Below are 18,146 nucleotides of genomic sequence, written 5' to 3'. Positions count from 1 at the left end.
TAGATTGAAATCCCCCATGCACATAACATGCGCATCTGGATAATTTAAAGCGAAACTTACGGCCTTTTTTTATAATTGACATATTAGCTGGGGGGATTGTATATACACATTATAACGTAGTCTTTCAAGTTCACCGATGCATGTACAAAGACAAAGCGCCCCTCAGGATCTCTGTGAACCTCTCTAACCTCCCACCTAACATCTTTGTGTATTAACAGAGACACCCCTCTAGAGTAGCTAGTGTGGAATGCATGTACGGACCATTGCACCCATGGCTTCTGCACACAACGGGCCGTATCTCTGGTCAGGTGCGTTTCAACCAGGGTTACAATATGAGGATGATAATGTCGTATTTGGGAAAAGACCTTAACTCTCTTTCGGGGCGATCTAAGACCTCTCACATTCCAGGTCATACATATAATATCAGATTCCATGCCCCCTCATCCAAATATGATATACATTGTCACACAGATCACATTTTCCATGTATAATGAATAATATCATGGTAGTAGTTTTTATATAAACAACTAACAAAACTAAAACAAGAAAAAACAAAATATGCTTCAAAAGGGAGCATAGCTTCATGCTCCTGTCGCAGTCCAAAATGGAGGGTACCATCACTGAACACAGAGGCCGGTATCAATGTTATCTTGGACATTGACGGAAAGAGCTGCTATCATAAAAAACAATAAGAGTTCCATTTCCTGTACACCCATATCCAGGGGCGTGACTACCGCGGTCGCAGCCGCTCATTGGCTGTGCAGCTCCGTGCTTTGGCTGTCAGGCTGCAATCGGCCTGACGCGATGGCTGCTCTCTGCGCACAGAACCTGTGATGAGGTCACAGGAGGGGAGGAGTCAGGGGTCACATGATCAGGAGCCTCCTGTATTCAGGACTCTGCTGTGTTGGTTGTCATGGTGCTGCATGAGGGTAAGTTTATGTGTGGGGTCAGGAGGGGTTTACAGGGTGGATGTAGCAGAGCCGTGTGTATACAAGGTGTACGGAGCAGAGCCATGTGTGTACAAAGTGTATGGAGCGCAGCCGTGTGTGTACGAAGTGGAGCTGCGTGTGTACGAGGTGTACGGAGAGGGGCTGTGTGTATGAGGTGTATGGAGCGGAGCCGCATATGTAATGATGTGGATGGAGAAAAGCCGTGTTTGTATGAGGTGGACGGAGCGGAGCCGCGTGTACGAGGTGGACGGAGAGGAGCCGCACGTGTACGAGGTGGACGGAGAGGAGCCGCGCGTGTACGAGGTGGACGGAGAGGAGCCGCGCGTGTACGAGGTGTGCAGAGTGGAGCCGCAGGTGTACAGAGCGGAGATGTGCATGTATTTTGTATTTTGGCATGGGGGTCCCCATTTGAAAGTTCACACCAGGGCCCATAACTTTGCAGTTACACCACTGTCCGCATCTATATACGGCAGCAAACAGATCAGGATTTTTTCCCACATGGGACCGCATCCAGTCCTCGACTTCCGCTGGGGCCATAAAAAAATGAAGAGCCCTCATAAACAATTTGAAGTCGGGCAGGATAGATCATTGAGTATAGAATATTCCTTTCTCTGAGTTGTTTCTTTATCTCCATGAATTGAGCCTGCTGTTTCTGAAGCTCCATAGATAAATCCAGAAATATTGAAATAGTAGCATTAGGGTACATGCACATGCTGCGGATTATGCTGCGGATTGATCCGCGCGGATTTTGCAAAACTCGCAGGTAAATCTGCAGGTCAAAAGATCTGCGGTTTATCTGTGGATTAGCCTGCGGTTTTGCCCTGCGGTTTTTCATCTCCACAATGGAGGAGATGGCAAACTGCAGCGGAATCCGCAGAAAGAATTGACATGTCAATTCTTTCTGCGGTTTTGAAACCGCGGAAAATTCTGCAGCGTCTGCACAGCGTTTTTTTTTTCCATAGGGTATAAAGGTACTGTACAACGCAGCAGAAACTGCTGCGGATCCGCAGTGCCAAATCCGCTGCGGATTCGCGGCAGAAACCGCAGCGTGTGAACACACCCTTATTGAATTTGATGGGGCTTTTTTTTGCCTTGCCATGCAGAGTATAGTATCTCTGTCTCTACAATTTAAGAGGCGTGCCAGGAAAGGTCTCAGTGGGGCACCCGGAGGAAGAGGCCTTGTAAGAACCCTATGGGCCCTTTTCACAGAGAATGTTGAGGAGAATTCATCCCCTAGAGCAGCGGTCCCCAATCTTTTTGACCTTGAGAGCCACATTCAGCACTGAAAGAGGGTCGAGAGCCACATTCAGGTCTGAGAGGGGGTCACAAGCAACATCCTGCTCCTGTCCCCCTCAAAGTAGTGTCAACCAAAGCCCCCATTACGGGTATAATGCCCCAATTCAGTATTCTATCAAGGACTCCCAACACACTGTCGCATCCAGATTCAAGAACCTCCTCTAACAGGTAGTATTATCCTCCAGCGTACCATACCTAAAACATCTCTAAACCACTAAGACCAGTATACGTGCATCCAGATCTGCTCTTCTGTGCAGGGTGACTTAAAAATTCACGATTTTGAGATGTACTCTTCATACTTGTTTGCTAGACCTAGAGCTAATGCACCAAGCTGGCAGACAGTCACGAGCCACAATTTCTGGGATCAGAAGCCACATGTGGCTCCCAAGCTACAGGTTGGGGACCCCTGACCTAGAGTATCTTTGAACCAGCTCTCCAGGAACTGCTCTGGCCGCTGACTTTCTGGTCAATAATAATGCGGATATTGTTCCGGCGTAGTCTATTCTCTAAGTCATCCTCTTTCTGCCTCCAAGCATTTATGGAACCAGCCACTTTTGTCAGTTTAGTCTCCATAGGTACAATATTATCTTCTAGGTGGGACACCCTTGATTCAACTTCCGTGATTCGACCTCCCATGGACTGCATATCCTGTCAGAGATGCCCCATCTCAGAATGCACCTGCTCTATTTTCCCAGTCAGGGATGTCCTAGTTGGCGGTATAGCCATAGCTCCCAACCGTCCCAATTCTCACGAGACAGTCCCGTTTTTGACCCCCCCACCCGGGACTCTATTTTTCCCGCACTGCACTGAGCCGCCACGCCCCCCATACACAGTCCTCATCCTCGTCCTACCAGAGAGCCACCGCAGCCTGCAATGACGTCCTAGGCTGTTATGTGGCTGTGCGCACAGGACCTGTGATGAGTTCACAGGAGGGGAGGAGTCAGGGGTCACATGATCAGGGGCCTCCGTGTCTGCACTCTGCAGGACTCTGCTGTGTTGGTTGTCATGGTGCTGGATGAGGTGAAGTTTCTGTGTGGGGTCAGGAGGGGATTACAGGGTGGATGTAGAAGAGCTTTGTGTGTACGAGATGTACAGATCAGAGCCGTGTGTGCACGAGGTGTACGGAGCAGAGCCGTGTGTACGAGGTGTACGGGTGTATGGAGCCACGTGTGTACGAGATGTACGGAGCAGAGCCGTGTGTGTACGAGGTGTACGGAGCAGAGCTGCGTGTGTACGAGTTGTACGGAGCGTAGCCGCATGTGTATGGAGCGGAGCCACGTGTGTACGAGGTGTGCGGAGAGGAGCTGTGTGTGTACAGAGTGGACCCATGTGTGTACGAGATGTACGGAGCCAAGTGTGTACGAGGCATACAAAGCGGGCTTTTCCCACAGACACAGGAGTACACGGCGGAGCCCTGAGGAGCACTTTAAAAATCGCACATGACGGTCCACCAGAAGAGATGTGCTGGAAGCTGACCGGAAATTAGGTAATTTCATGAGGAGATTGTGACGGAACCATGGAGGCACTTCAGGGAATGCTTCAGTTCCATCACAGTTTCCTCCTCCGACAGCGCGAACAGCGGGATCGCCTTGGAATCGGGGATGCCGGCCATGTGAGCGACTGATATGTCCCGCACCGGGAGGCTCAGGTGGGCATTATAATGGGAGCCAGGCTGCTATAGTCTCTTTATAGAATCTTTCTTTCTCTGTTTCTTTCTCTCTGTTGTTTCATTCCCTCTCTTTCTCTCTAATCTTTTACTTTCTCTCTCTCTCTGTTCTTTCTTTCCCCTCTTTCTTTCTCTGTTCTTTTTCTCTTTCTTTACTTCCTTCTTTCTCTCTCTCTCTGTTCTTTTTCTTTCCCCTTTGTTTCTCTCTGTTCTTTCTCATTTTCTCGATAGCTCTATTCTTTCTTTCTGCTCTCTTTCTCTCTGTTGCTTTTTCTGTCCCCTCTTTCTCTCTCTGTTCTTTCTCTCCGTTCTTTTTTCTTTGTTCTTTCCCTCTTTCGTTCTCCCTCTAATCTTTTTTTCATTCTCTCTTTGTTCTTTCTTTGCCCTCTTTCTTTATATTTCTTTCCCCTCTCTTTTTTTCTGTTCTTTCTTTACTTTCTTTTTCTCTCTCCTTTCCCCTTTCTCTCTGTTCTTTCTTTCACTCTCTGTTCTTTTTTTCTTTCCCCTCTTTCTTTCTCTCTGTTCTTTTGCTCTGTTTTTTTTCTGTCCCCTCTTTCTTTATGTTCTTTCTTTTTCTCTTTAATTTCTTTTCCTTCTTGCTCTCTCTGTTCTTTCTTTTGCTCTCTGTTCTTTATTTCTCCTTTCTCTCTCTGTTCTTTATTTCTCCTTTCTCTCTCTGTTCTTTCTGTCCTTTCTTCTCTCTCTGTTCCTCTGTGCTTTCTTTCTCTCTCGCTCCCCTTTCTTTCTCTCTGTTTTCTTTTTTCTGTTTTCTTCCTTTCTTCTCCTCAGTACCAGCCACTGTGCCCATAATGCCAGCCATTGTGCCCTCAGTATCAGTCAGTCTGATCAGCAGTGCTAAATGGGTGCGATTGGGCGTGGACATGGGTGTGACTAGTTGTGAAATGGGTGTGGTCGGGGTGTGACCTAAAGTTTGCTGCAGATTGCTGCAACCTTTATCCCTCTTTCCCTTCTTCAAAAGTTTGGAGGTACGGGTATAGCTTGCATTAACTGTTCGGATACCTGTTTCAAAGTTATATCGTCTAGATCCCCGCTTTCCTCACCATCAGAATCATTTTTTTTCGTGGGCCTGTGACTTTAACCCCTGATGGGTTATCTCTGTGTGGCTGTGGATTATCAGGGGGGTCAGATCTTGCATACTTTTTTTTTTAACTTTTCAGCCATACCCGTTTCTTGTGTGGTGCATAGTTGATGTTTTATAAATTATGATAGGCTGATTAAGGAGATTTCTTATCCCTTTGTTTTCAGCCACAACAGCACTTTAGTAAGGTGCAGGCGTTATCTTCCTGGTTCACTAATATGTAGCAATATAAACAGTTCTGTGCTGAGAACCTGTACAGCTTGCAGGTTTATTGCAAAGATAATGTATTGCAGTGTCAGTATTTTGCTAGGACACTTGCAGCTGTGGCCTCAGAGGGGGGAGGGCCAGGGAAGGGAAAGTGGGAGTAGAGTGAGCTCAGCGGGTGAGGCCTCTTGTACACATCAGTTTTTTGGCGTCAGTCGAAATCTGTCACTTTTTCACAATTTTCAACGGATCCGTTTCTTCCATTTTTCGAAAGATCCGTTTTTAAAAACGCCAAAAGGGAGGCTCTCAAAACGTTATTGGAAACCTATATATAGAGAGTTTTAACACCCCATGTTTGAAAGGTTGTAGAGCAAGTGGCAGAAATGGAAGGAGTTATAGCGAAGATTGTGAACATCTATGTGGATTTTGCTTTTGAGGCTAATCGTTTGGCAGCGATCGTTCAGGAAAAGGAGCAAGAAAGACAGCACATCCTGCGTATGCGGCGACGTCTTTGGATCCACCCGATCACAGCACAGCGAATGACACGTGGGGTCTATTCAACGTTGTATATGGAATTGAGAGTAAACCCCGAGAAGTTTTTCAACTATGTATGCATACGAGCGGAAAATTTAAATTTTCTTTGGTGGAACGTGTTGGAGAAGTAATCAGGAGAAATGACATCTATTGCCGCTTCTCCATATCACCGGCGGAGCGTCTAATGGTGACTCTTCGGTAAGCCTTTTTTATTGTTTCTCCTCCTGCAGACTTCTAACTGTAATGTTCTTGCTGGTAGTTTGTATTAATTATTGTCTTTGCCTTTTTGAACAGTTTCCTTGCAACTGGCGAATCCCTTTCCTCACTACATTATCAATTCAGGCTTGGGATTTCAACCATATCGGGGATAGTAAAACAGACCTGCCGGGCATTGTGGGACTGTCTACAGAAGGAGTACATCCCACATCCAACATCGGAGCGGTGGCTGGAGACTGCAGAAAACCTTGAAACGATTTGCCAGTTTCCCAATTGCTTGGGTGCAGTGGATGGTGAGCACATACAGATTGTCAAACCAGCTGCATCTGGCTCAGAATATTTTAATTATAAAAAATATTTCTCAGTCGTGCTTATGGCCATTGCAGATGCACAATGCAAGTTTATAGCGGTAGACATTGGGGCCTAAGGCCGCTCCAATGATTCTCAGGTTTTTAAAATGTCTGCAATGGGGCGTCATTTATATGGAGACACATTCCAATTTCTACCAAGACGGCTCCCTGGAACCTCTGGGCCACCAATGCCATTTGTATGTGTTGGAGATGAAGCCTTCCAACTATCGCAACACCTCTTGAAGCCATATGGACGTAGTGGCTTGACGCCAACTAAAAGAGTATTCAATTATCGGTTAACACGAGCGCGAAGAGTGGTGGAGTGTGACCTCTATTAACCTGAAGACTGAGACTGTGGATGAGGTGGTGAAGGCTTGTGTGGTCCTGCACAATTTTGTCATATGCAAGGAACAGGTTGCCATGGATGACAATGTGTTTGAAACCACCTTGCGTCATTATCAAAATATTACTTTTCGGAGTCCTGTGGCAGTTTCCAGAATGAGGGACAAATTTGCTGAGTACTTTGTCACCTCAAGGAAGAGTAGAATGGCAGGATGAGATGGTTTGATATCTTTGGCTTTTGATATAATGTATGTTGGAGTTCCAAACTTATTGCTGTTGTCATAGTTGTGATTATACCATGATTTTTTTTCTATAAACCAAATTTTTGTACCTTGATACCCAAAGTTTTGTAACTTTACCCCAAGTTTTGTACCTTTACCCCAAGTTTTGTACGTTCTGGACCTTTTACCCAAAGTGTTGTAACTTATTTAAAAAGCAAAAGACAATAAATGTTTTTTAAACCAAAAAATATCTGTTTACAACCGATTTACAAATTTGTAGAGTGTGGGGTGGAGATAGCCCCTCTGGTACTGACAGGGCAGGCCACATTGATAGTGGGGGAATGGAGGCTGGGTTGGGGTGGATCTGAAGTGGAAGGGATGGAGAAAACATGAGGTTGGGCAGGGAGTGGAGGTACAGATGGTGTAGGTGGGAGATTGTACAGTAAAGGAATCTGTATCGGGGAAGGAAGCTGGTACTGGGAATGAGTGGGAGGGACTGTGGCTGGAGGGGGGTTGGGAGGAACTACCGGGGCCAGTGGAGGGGCTTGGGAGGTGACCTGCGCTAGAGCAACCTGGCAGGCTTGCATGACATGCATCCGATGGTCAGGAGATAGCGTTTCCATGCGCTCGAGTTCTGCCTGAAAAAACCAATGATTTGGCGACTTATTTGCATCTAAATGCATCCTATCCAGACGACTGCTGAATTCAAGCATGCTGTTGTGCAAAAGGTTGAATCCAGCAGTCATTTGCTCAGCCAAAAGTTTGATCGAGTTCTGGAAGGCTGCATTTAGATGCAAGAACTCGGGCGCATAGCTCCTTTCCTGACCTCTCTGGCGCTGCCGGCAAGAACCCAAAGGTGTTCTAGAGGTGGCGGCAGTGTCAGGGGTGGGGTAAAGGGAAAGCTATCTCGTCACCAGCAGCTTTATGTGACGAAGCCTGCCATGATGCTCCAGCGCTGGTGAATGGGGCCGAGGGACCAGACGTGAGGGAAGGTTCAAACGGGTCAGGTCTCTCGACGTGGTCCCCGGTGTGATCGCTCCAGAAGGGTCCAACTCAGCAGAAGGCTCCCAAGTGCTGCAGACGGTGTTGTCAAAGAAAAAAAAAAAAAGAATTATTATATTGATATTGCATTGCCCTGGCTGAAACCAAAAAATAAGGTCAGACATGTAAACATTTTGACTTAATAAATGGGTTGGGGAATATTTACCTTCTGCTCACCATCGTTGACCAGAGGAACGACAGGGCTCTAGCATACTTGTACTGGCTCCTGCATCCTCCCGATCCACTCGGGGCCTGCATCTCCTTGTTGAACTCCCTCTTGAAGCCATCCCCAAGTGACCTCCACCGCTTGATAACCCTTTCACCTGTATAGTGAAACCACAAATTGGTTAGTATACAACACATTACATCCTGCAACATAACTTACTGAACTGTGAATACTTACGCCCTTGATTCTGGGCCGGAGCTTCGAGGTACTCCCAGTCATCCACAACTACAAAACATACTTCCACCCAGAGCCGACGGGTCATAACAAGCTCAGCATGGCGGTTGTCCCTCATGTTCCACAGCGTCTCCCGTTCTCGTACCTCATTGATGAGGCGGTCTACATCCAGACCACCATCCGATTCTGGAGCACGCTATGAAGCCTGTTAAAAAAGAAAACAAAAAAAAAAATTAACCCCTTCATGACCCAGCCTATTTTGATCTTAATGACCAGGCCATTTTTTGCAATTCTGACCAGTGTCCCTTTATGAGGTGATAACTCTGGAACGCTTCAATGGATCCTAGCGATTCTGAGACTGTTTTTTCGTGACATATTGGTCTTCATGTTAGTGGTAAATTTAGGTCGATCATTTTTGCATTTATTTGTGAAAAAATCAGAAATTTGGCGAAAAATTTTGAAAATTTCGAATTTTCAGTCTCTTAAACCAGAGAGTTATGTGAGACAAAATAGTTACTAAATAACATTTCCCACATGTCTACTTTACATCAGCACAATTTAGGAAACAATTTTTTTTTTTTTTGTTAGGAAGTTAAAAGGGTTAAAAGTTGACCAGCGATTTCTCATTTTTACTACAAAATTTACAAAACCTTTTTTTTTTTTTTAGGGACCACCTCACATTTGAAGTCACTTTGAGGGGTTTATATGGCAGAAAATACCCAAAAGTGACACCATTCTAAAAACTGCACCCCTCAAGGTGCTCAAAACTACATTCAAGATTATTAACCCTTCAGGTGCTTCACAGGAACTAAAGCAACATGGAAGGAAAAAATGGACATTTTAATTTTTCCAACAAAAATTTTCTTTTAGCCTCAATTTTGTTCATTTTCACATGGGCAACAGGATAAAATGGATCCTAAAATTTGTTGGACAATTTCTCCTGAGTACACCGATACCTCATATGTGGTCGTAAACTACTGTTTGGGCGCACGGCAGGGCTCAGAAGGGAAGGAGCGCCATTTGACTTTTTGAATGGAAAATATGCTGGAATAATTAGCGGTTGCCATGTCGCGTTTGGAGAGTCCCTGTGTGCCTAAACATTAAGTGACCCCATTTTGGAAACTAGACCACCCAAGGAACTTATCTAGATGTGTGGTGAGCACTTGGAAACCCCCAAGTGCTTCACAGATATTATAACGCAGAGCTGTGAAAATACAAAATAATTTTTTTCTCCACAAAAATCATTTTTTATTTTCCCAAGGGTAACAGGAGAAATTAGACCCCCCAAAAGTTGTGCAATTTTTCCTGAGTACGCTGATACCCCATATGTGGGGGTAAACCACTGGTTGGGCTCGAAGGCAGGGAGCACTGTTTGACTTTTTGAACGCAAAATTGGATGGAATAAATGGTGGCGCCATGTCACGTTTGAAGACCCCGTGATGTGCCTAAACAGTGGAAACCCCTCAATTCTAACTCCAACTCTAACCGCAACACACCCCTAATCCCATCCCACCCCTAATCCCAACCCTAATGGAAAAATAAATTTTTTTTATTTTATTATTTGTGCCTACCTATGGGGGTGATAAACGGGGGGTTATTTACTTTTTTTATTTTGATCACTGTGAGAGTTTATCACAGTCATCAAAATAAATGAATCTGCAGCCGGCAGATTCGAGTGGGCGCACTGCGCATGCGCCTGCCATTTTCCAAGATGGCCGCGCCCATGATCCGGGACACTGGAACGGCCAGAGGGAGTTTGTAGGTACCGTGGGGGGTGAGGGGGGAACGGAAGGTGGGGGGAGCTGATGTTAACGGCGGCGGCACATAGCCGCTGTCAGTCGGTTGCCAATCGCCCCCGCCAGTCGGTGTGGGAGGGGGGTTGGGTCTCCAGCCGTGGCAGATGCTATTGCAGCATCGGCCATGGCTGGATTGTAATATTTCACCAAATATCATTGGTGAAATATAACAAATCGCTCTGATTGGCTGTTTCACTTTTAAGAGCCAATCAGAGCGATTGTAGGCACGTGGGAGCTAAGCCACACCCCCTGGGGTTAACTATAAAGGGTCCTCTGTGTGCGGGTCAGGTGACCTTTCAGTGACCCCGGTCACCCGACCCGCAGGGGGGCTATCAATTCATGACTCCACATAGGCGTCATGGGTCGTATTGGCACGACTTTTCATGATGCCTACGTGGCGTCAAAAGTCGGGAAGGGGTTAAAAAAGAAAAAAAATAAACATTATACTCAAATCATCCACATGAACTATAAAAATAATACTACAAAAATAATAATGTGAGGAACGCTGCTGCACGTGCGGTCCAGAGGTGCCTTGTGCTGAACGGCGCTAACGCTCGTGTGGAGAGCGGGATGCTCTGTGGCACATAGATTATACCACTACTGGCGCTGACTGTCTCCCTCATACACAGCCGAGGCTAGGGGAGTCATCATGAGTCAGTCTTCAGTCTCATACATCCGTCATCACACACACAACTAGCCATCAGCGTCTATATTAGCGCAGGGCCGAGCCGCCATGTGAACCTTTCATAGCAGCGTCCTTCCGGGACCTTCCTGATGGTCCAATCCGAGCTGCTTGAGGACCTGAGCATGTGACCTCCAACCTCCAATGAGAGATCGTCCCTCGGGCATGCCCAGTAGGCTGCAAAACGGACTTATCCTCTGGAGCTGCTGCTAGTGCGGATTGCTAAAGCTGGAGCAGAGGTGGCAGCAGCAGCCAACCTGCCCGCACTCGCCTGAGCAAGACGCCGGGAGCGAGGCCTCTGCTGAGCAGCCTCCTCTGCGGCCGGCACTGAAGGGGAGAGCACAGAAGGCGAGGCCGGGGATTCCTCCTGTGCCGGAGCCCGACCCCTCACACGCCTTCCTCCATGACAGGCGGTCTGCCGCGTCTGAGGGGGCGCCGGGTCTAGTGAGCGGAGGCGCTCGCTGTGCACAGACCTGTATGGGGGACGCAATGTGACCCCGGCCTTATGGAGACAAGGAGGAGCCGCGCAGTGTGAGGAGAGAGCCGGGGATGTGGCGCCTCCTGGTGGCCGGGGGGATCCTGCAGCCCTCTCTACACACAGCAGTCAGCGCTGAGGAGGGACAGAGCGGAAGCCCTCACTATACAGCGCCCACAGGGAACCCCGCACACTCCCGGGGCAGCGCCATGTAACAGCAGCCCCACGCAAAACACAGCGCCCCCACATAGACCCACAAGCAGCGCCCCCTGCAGAGTCTATGTGCAGCTACAGGAGGAACTGCGGAGCGGCCGCCACTGAGAGAGAAGCGGAGCCCAACGCGGACTGCAGCAGAGGAGACACAGGCCCCGCCCCTTCACCGCACGTGATCGGGTCACATGGGCATGACGTAACCATAGCTCCTTCACTTGTCTCCTGAGCCCCGCCCCCTGGTCACATGACGGGACGTCACCACAGGTCCTTCACCACTTCCCTCCTGAGCCCCGCCCCTTGATCACATGACGGTGACGTCACCACAGGTCCTCCCGCGCTCAGTGCAGCCGCTCCGTCCCGGGTGTGCGCAGCTCGTGTTCTCTGGGGTCAGCCAGCAGCAGATTTCCGGTTCCCGCCATTCCGGTGAGATGACAGGAGGGTTTGTGGTAGTGATGGGAAGTTCGGCTCTTTTAACGGCTCTTTTTTTTAGTATTAATCCGTTTTCCTCAGTCCTCGCTCCGGTCTCTCCTGTACAGTGAGGCCTCATTATACCCCTGTATAAGGATCTAGTGACGCAGTGTAGACTGTTATTCAGCATTGCTGTCTCCTCAGATTGTCAGCTCTTGTGATCAGGCCTCTGCTCCTCGCTCCGGTCTCTCCTGTACAGTAAGGCCTCATTATACCCCTGTATAAGGATCTAGTGACGCAGTGTAGACTGTTATTCAGCATTGCTGTCTCCTCAGATTGTCAGCTCTTGTGATCAGGCCTCTGCTCCTCGCTCCGGTCTCTCCTGTACAGTGAGGCCTCAATATACCCCTGTATAAGGATCTAGTGACGCAGTGTAGACTGTTATTCAGCATTGCTGTGTCCTCAGATTGTCAGCTCTTGTGATCAGGCCTCTGCTCCTCGCTCCGGTCTCTCCTGTACAGTGAGGCCTCAATATACCCCTGTATAAGGATCTAGTGACGCAGTGTAGACTGTTATTCAGCATTGCTGTATCCTCAGATTGTCAGCTCTTGTGATCAGGCCCCTGCTCCTCGCTCCGGTCTCTCCTGTACAGTGAGACCTCATTATACCTTTGTATAAGGATCTAGTGACACAGTGTAGACTGTTATTCAGCATTGCTGTGTCCTCAGATTGTCAGCTCCTGTGATCAGGCCCCTGCTCCTCGCTCCGGTCTCTCCTGTACAGTGAGGCCTCATTATACCCCTGTATAAGGATCTAGTGACGCAGTGTAGACTGTTATTCAGCATTGCTGTGTCCTCAGATTGTCAGCTCTTGTGATCAGGCCTCTGCTCCTCGCTCCGGTCTCTCCTGTACAGTGAGGCCTCAATATACCCCTGTATAAGGATCTAGTGACGCAGTGTAGACTGTTATTCAGCATTGCTGTGTCCTCAGATTGTCAGCTCTTGTGATCAGGCCTCTGCTCCTCGCTCCGGTCTCTCCTGTACAGTGAGGCCTCATTATACCCCTGTATAAGGATCTAGTGACGCAGTGTAGACTGTTATTCAGCATTGCTGTATCCTCAGATTGTCAGCTCTTGTGATCAGGCCTCTGCTCCTCGCTCCGGTCTCTCCTGTACAGTGAGGCCTCATTATACCCCTGTATAAGGATCTAGTGACGCAGTGTAGACTGTTATTCAGCATTGCTGTGTCCTCAGAGTGTCAGCTCTTGTGATCAGGCCCCTTCTCCTCGCTCCGGTCTCTCCTGTACAGTGAGGCCTCATTATACCTTTGTATAAGGATCTAGTGACACAGTGTAGACTGTTATTCAGCATTGCTGTGTCCTCAGAGTGTCAGCTCTTGTGATCAGGCCCCTTCTCCTCGCTCCGGTCTCTCCTGTACAGTGAGGCCTCATTATACCTTTGTATAAGGATCTAGTGACGCAGTGTAGACTGTTATTCAGCATTGCTGTGTCCTCAGAGTGTCAGCTCTTGTGATCAGGCCCCTTCTCCTCGCTCCGGTCTCTCCTGTACAGTGAGGCCTCATTATACCTTTGTATAAGGATCTAGTGACACAGTGTAGACTGTTATTCAGCATTGCTGTATCCTCAGATTGTCAGCTCTTGTGATCAGGCCCCTGCTCCTCGCTCCGGTCTCTCCTGTACAGTGAGGCCTCATTATACCTTTGTATAAGGATCTAGTGACGCAGTGTAGACTGTTATTCAGCATTGCTGTCTCCTCAGATTGTCAGCTCTTGTGATCAGGCCCCTGCTCCTCGCTCCGGTCTCTCCTGTACAGTGAGGCCTCATTATACCCCTGTATAAGGATCTAGTGACGCAGTGTAGACTGTTATTCAGCATTGCTGTGTCCTCAGATTGTCAGCTCTTGTGATCAGGCCTCTGCTCCTCGCTCCGGTCTCTCCTGTACAGTGAGGCCTCAATATACCCCTGTATAAGGATCTAGTGACGCAGTGTAGACTGTTATTCAGCATTGCTGTGTCCTCAGATTGTCAGCTCTTGTGATCAGGCCTCTGCTCCTCGCTCCGGTCTCTCCTGTACAGTGAGGCCTCAATATACCCCTGTATAAGGATCTAGTGACGCAGTGTAGACTGTTATTCAGCATTGCTGTCTCCTCAGATTGTCAGCTCTTGTGATCAGGCCTCTGCTCCTCGCTCCGGTCTCTCCTGTACAGTGAGGCCTCATTATACCCCTGTATAAGGATCTAGTGACGCAGTGTAGACTGTTATTCAGCATTGCTGTATCCTCAGATTGTCAGCTCTTGTGATCAGGCCCCTGCTCCTCGCTCCGGTCTCTCCTGTACAGTGAGGCCTCATTATACCTTTGTATAAGGATCTAGTGACACAGTGTAGACTGTTATTCAGCATTGCTGTGTCCTCAGATTGTCAGCTCCTGTGATCAGGCCCCTGCTCCTCGCTCCGGTCTCTCCTGTACAGTGAGGCCTCATTATACCCCTGTATAAGGATCTAGTGACGCAGTGTAGACTGTTATTCAGCATTGCTGTGTCCTCAGATTGTCAGCTCTTGTGATCAGGCCTCTGCTCCTCGCTCCGGTCTCTCCTGTACAGTGAGGCCTCAATATACCCCTGTATAAGGATCTAGTGACGCAGTGTAGACTGTTATTCAGCATTGCTGTGTCCTCAGATTGTCAGCTCTTGTGATCAGGCCTCTGCTCCTCGCTCCGGTCTCTCCTGTACAGTGAGGCCTCATTATACCCCTGTATAAGGATCTAGTGACGCAGTGTAGACTGTTATTCAGCATTGCTGTATCCTCAGATTGTCAGCTCTTGTGATCAGGCCTCTGCTCCTCGCTCCGGTCTCTCCTGTACAGTGAGGCCTCATTATACCCCTGTATAAGGATCTAGTGACGCAGTGTAGACTGTTATTCAGCATTGCTGTATCCTCAGATTGTCAGCTCTTGTGATCAGGCCCCTTCTCCTCGCTCCGGTCTCTCCTGTACAGTGAGGCCTCATTATACCTTTGTATAAGGATCTAGTGACACAGTGTAGACTGTTATTCAGCATTGCTGTGTCCTCAGAGTGTCAGCTCTTGTGATCAGGCCCCTTCTCCTCGCTCCGGTCTCTCCTGTACAGTGAGGCCTCATTATACCTTTGTATAAGGATCTAGTGACACAGTGTAGACTGTTATTCAGCATTGCTGTGTCCTCAGAGTGTCAGCTCTTGTGATCAGGCCCCCGCTCCTCGCTCCGGTCTCTCCTGTACAGTGAGGCCTCATTATACCTTTGTATAAGGATCTAGTGACGCAGTGTAGACTGTTATTCAGCATTGCTGTGTCCTCAGAGTGTCAGCTCTTGTGATCAGGCCCCTTCTCCTCGCTCCGGTCTCTCCTGTACAGTGAGGCCTCATTATACCTTTGTATAAGGATCTAGTGACACAGTGTAGACTGTTATTCAGCATTGCTGTATCCTCAGATTGTCAGCTCTTGTGATCAGGCCCCTGCTCCTCGCTCCGGTCTCTCCTGTACAGTGAGGCCTCATTATACCTTTGTATAAGGATCTAGTGACGCAGTGTAGACTGTTATTCAGCATTGCTGTGTCCTCAGAGTGTCAGCTCTTGTGATCAGGCCCCTTCTCCTCGCTCCGGTCTCTCCTGTACAGTGAGGCCTCATTATACCTTTGTATAAGGATCTAGTGACGCAGTGTAGACTGTTATTCAGCATTGCTGTGTCCTCAGAGTGTCAGCTCTTGTGATCAGGCCCCTTCTCCTCGCTCCGGTCTCTCCTGTACAGTGAGGCCTCATTATACCTTTGTATAAGGATCTAGTGACGCAGTGTAGACTGTTATTCAGCATTGCTGTCTCCTCAGATTGTCAGCTCTTGTGATCAGGCCACTGCTCCTCGCTCCGGTCTCTCCTGTACAGTGAGGCCTCATTATACCCCTGTATAAGGATCTAGTGACGCAGTGTAGACTGTTATTCAGCATTGCTGTGTCCTCAGATTGTCAGCTCTTGTGATCAGGCCCCTGCTCCTCGCTCCGGTCTCTCCTGTACAGTGAGGCCTCATTATACCCCTGTATAAGGATCTAGTGACGCAGTGTAGACTGTTATTCAGCATTGCTGTGTCCTCAGATTGTCAGCTCTTGTGATCAGGCCTCTGCTCCTCGCTCCGGTCTCTCCTGTACAGTGAGGCCTCATTATACCTTTGTATAAGGATCTAGTGACGCAGTGTAGACTGTTATTCAGCATTGCTGTGTCCTCAGATTGTCAGCTCTTGTGATCAGGCCCCTGCTCCTCGCTCCGGTCTCTCCTGTACAGTGAGGCCTCATTATACCCCTGTATAAGGATCTAGTGATGCAGTGTAGACTGTTATTCAGCATTGCTGTGTCCTCAGATTGTCAGCTCTTGTGATCAGGCCTCTGCTCCTCGCTCCGGTCTCTCCTGTACAGTGAGGCCTCATTATACCTTTGTATAAGGATCTAGTGACGCAGTGTAGACTGTTATTCAGCATTGCTGTATCCTCAGATTGTCAGCTCTTGTGATCAGGCCCCTTCTCCTCGCTCCGGTCTCTCCTGTACAGTGAGGCCTCATTATACTCCTGTATAAGGATCTAGTGACGCAGTGTAGACTGTTATTCAGCATTGCTGTGTCCTCAGAGTGTCAGCTATTGTGATCAGGCCTCTGCTCCTCGCTCCGGTCTCTCCTGTACAGTGAGGCCTCATTATACCTTTGTATAAGGATCTAGTGACGCAGTGTAGACTGTTATTCAGCATTGCTGTGTCCTCAGATTGTCAGCTCTTGTGATCAGGCCTCTGCTCCTCGCTCCGGTCTCTCCTGTACAGTGAGGCCTCATTATACCTTTGTATAAGGATCTAGTGATGCAGTGTAGACTGTTATTCAGCATTGCTGTGTCCTCAGATTGTCAGCTCTTGTGATCAGGCCTCTGCTCCTCGCTCCGGTCTCTCCTGTACAGTGAGGCCTCATTATACCCCTGTATAAGGATCTAGTGATGCAGTGTAGACTGTTATTCAGCATTGCTGTGTCCTCAGATTGTCAGCTCTTGTGATCAGGCCCCTGCTCCTCGCTCCGGTCTCTCCTGTACAGTGAGGCCTCATTATACCCCTGTATAAGGATCTAGTGACGCAGTGTAGACTATTATTCAGCATTGCTGTCTCCTCAGATTGTCAGCTCCTGTGATCAGGCCCCTGCTCCTCGCTCCGGTCTCTTCTGTACAGTGAGGCCTCATTATACCCCTGTATAAGGATCTAGTGACGCAGTGTAGACTGTTATTCAGCATTGCTGTGTCCTCAGATTGTCAGCTCTTGTGATCAGGCCCCTGCTCCTCGCTCCGGTCTCTTCTGTACAGTGAGGCCTCATTATACCCCTGTATAAGGATCTAGTGACGCAGTGTAGACTGTTATTCAGCATTGCTGTGTCCTCAGATTGTCAGCTCTTGTGATCAGGCCCCTGCTCCTCGCTCCGGTCTCTTCTGTACAGTGAGGCCTCATTATACCTTTGTATAAGGATCTAGTGACGCAGTGTAGACTGTTATTCAGCATTGCTGTGTCCTCAGAGTGTCAGCTATTGTGATCAGGCCTCTGCTCCTCGCTCCGGTCTCTCCTGTACAGTGAGGCCTCATTATACCCCTGTATAAGGATCTAGTGATGCAGTGTAGACTATTATTCAGCATTGCTGTCTCCTCAGATTGTCAGCTCCTGTGATCAGGCCCCTGCTCCTCGCTCCGGTCTCTTCTGTACAGTGAGGCCTCATTATACCCCTGTATAAGGATCTAGTGACGCAGTGTAGACTGTTATTCAGCATTGCTGTGTCCTCAGATTGTCAGCTCTTGTGATCAGGCCCCTGCTCCTCGCTCCGGTCTCTCCTGTACAGTGAGGCCTCATTATACCCCTGTATAAGGACCTAGTGACGCAGTGTAGACTGTTTTTCAGCATTGCTGTCTCCTCAGATTGTCAGCTCCTGTGATCAGGCCCCTGCTCCTCGCTCCGGTCTCTCCTGTACAGTGAGGCCTCATTATACCCCTGTATAAGGATCTAGTGACGCAGTGTAGACTGTTATTCAGCGTTGCTGTGTCCTCAGATTGTCAGCTCTTGTGATCAGGCCCCTGCTCCTCGCTCTGGTCTCTCCTGTACAGTGAGGCCTCATTATACCCCTGTATAAGGATCTAGTGACGCAGTGTAGACTGTTATTCAGCATTGCTGTGTCCTCAGATTGTCAGCTCTTGTGATCAGGC

The 18,146-nt window shown here is 48.5% G+C and overlaps 1 protein-coding gene and 1 long non-coding RNA gene across 5 annotated transcripts in view; one reads left to right on the top strand and one right to left on the bottom strand.

Annotated features, from left to right (window-relative positions):
• The window catches only part of LOC141073066 (uncharacterized), a 296,352-nt gene that overhangs the window by 204,673 nt on the left and 73,533 nt on the right, over positions 1-18,146 (top strand). The window contains exon 1 of one of the 2 annotated variants that reach the window (XM_073560384.1): positions 11,765-11,908. The exons of the other annotated variant lie outside the window; for it this stretch is intronic. The gene's annotated coding sequence lies outside the window, so the exon portion shown is untranslated. Of the gene's footprint in view, positions 1-11,764; positions 11,909-18,146 lie in introns of those variants that run through there. 2 annotated transcript variants of the gene reach the window in all.
• Positions 6,617-18,146, bottom strand: part of LOC141073103 (uncharacterized) — a 44,114-nt gene continuing 32,584 nt past the window's right edge. Inside the window, exons 1-4 of one of the 3 annotated variants that reach the window (XR_012226943.1) lie at positions 10,857-11,650; positions 8,323-8,524; positions 8,086-8,242; positions 6,617-7,952 (exon numbers count right to left, since the gene is read on the bottom strand). This is a non-coding gene — a long non-coding RNA (uncharacterized lncRNA). Of the gene's footprint in view, positions 7,953-8,085; positions 8,243-8,322; positions 8,525-10,856; positions 11,651-18,146 lie in introns of those variants that run through there. The other 2 variants (XR_012226945.1, XR_012226944.1) reach the window with 2 other exon arrangements.

The sequence above is a fragment of the Dendrobates tinctorius genome, unplaced genomic scaffold (genome assembly GCF_039654945.1).
Source record: "Dendrobates tinctorius isolate UK_male_01 unplaced genomic scaffold, ASM3965494v1 ptg000296l, whole genome shotgun sequence".
NCBI classification, from domain to species: domain Eukaryota; kingdom Metazoa; phylum Chordata; class Amphibia; order Anura; family Dendrobatidae; genus Dendrobates; species Dendrobates tinctorius.
The sequence above is the reverse complement of the archived record's forward strand: the minus strand, read 5'-3'. Positions and strand labels throughout refer to the sequence as shown.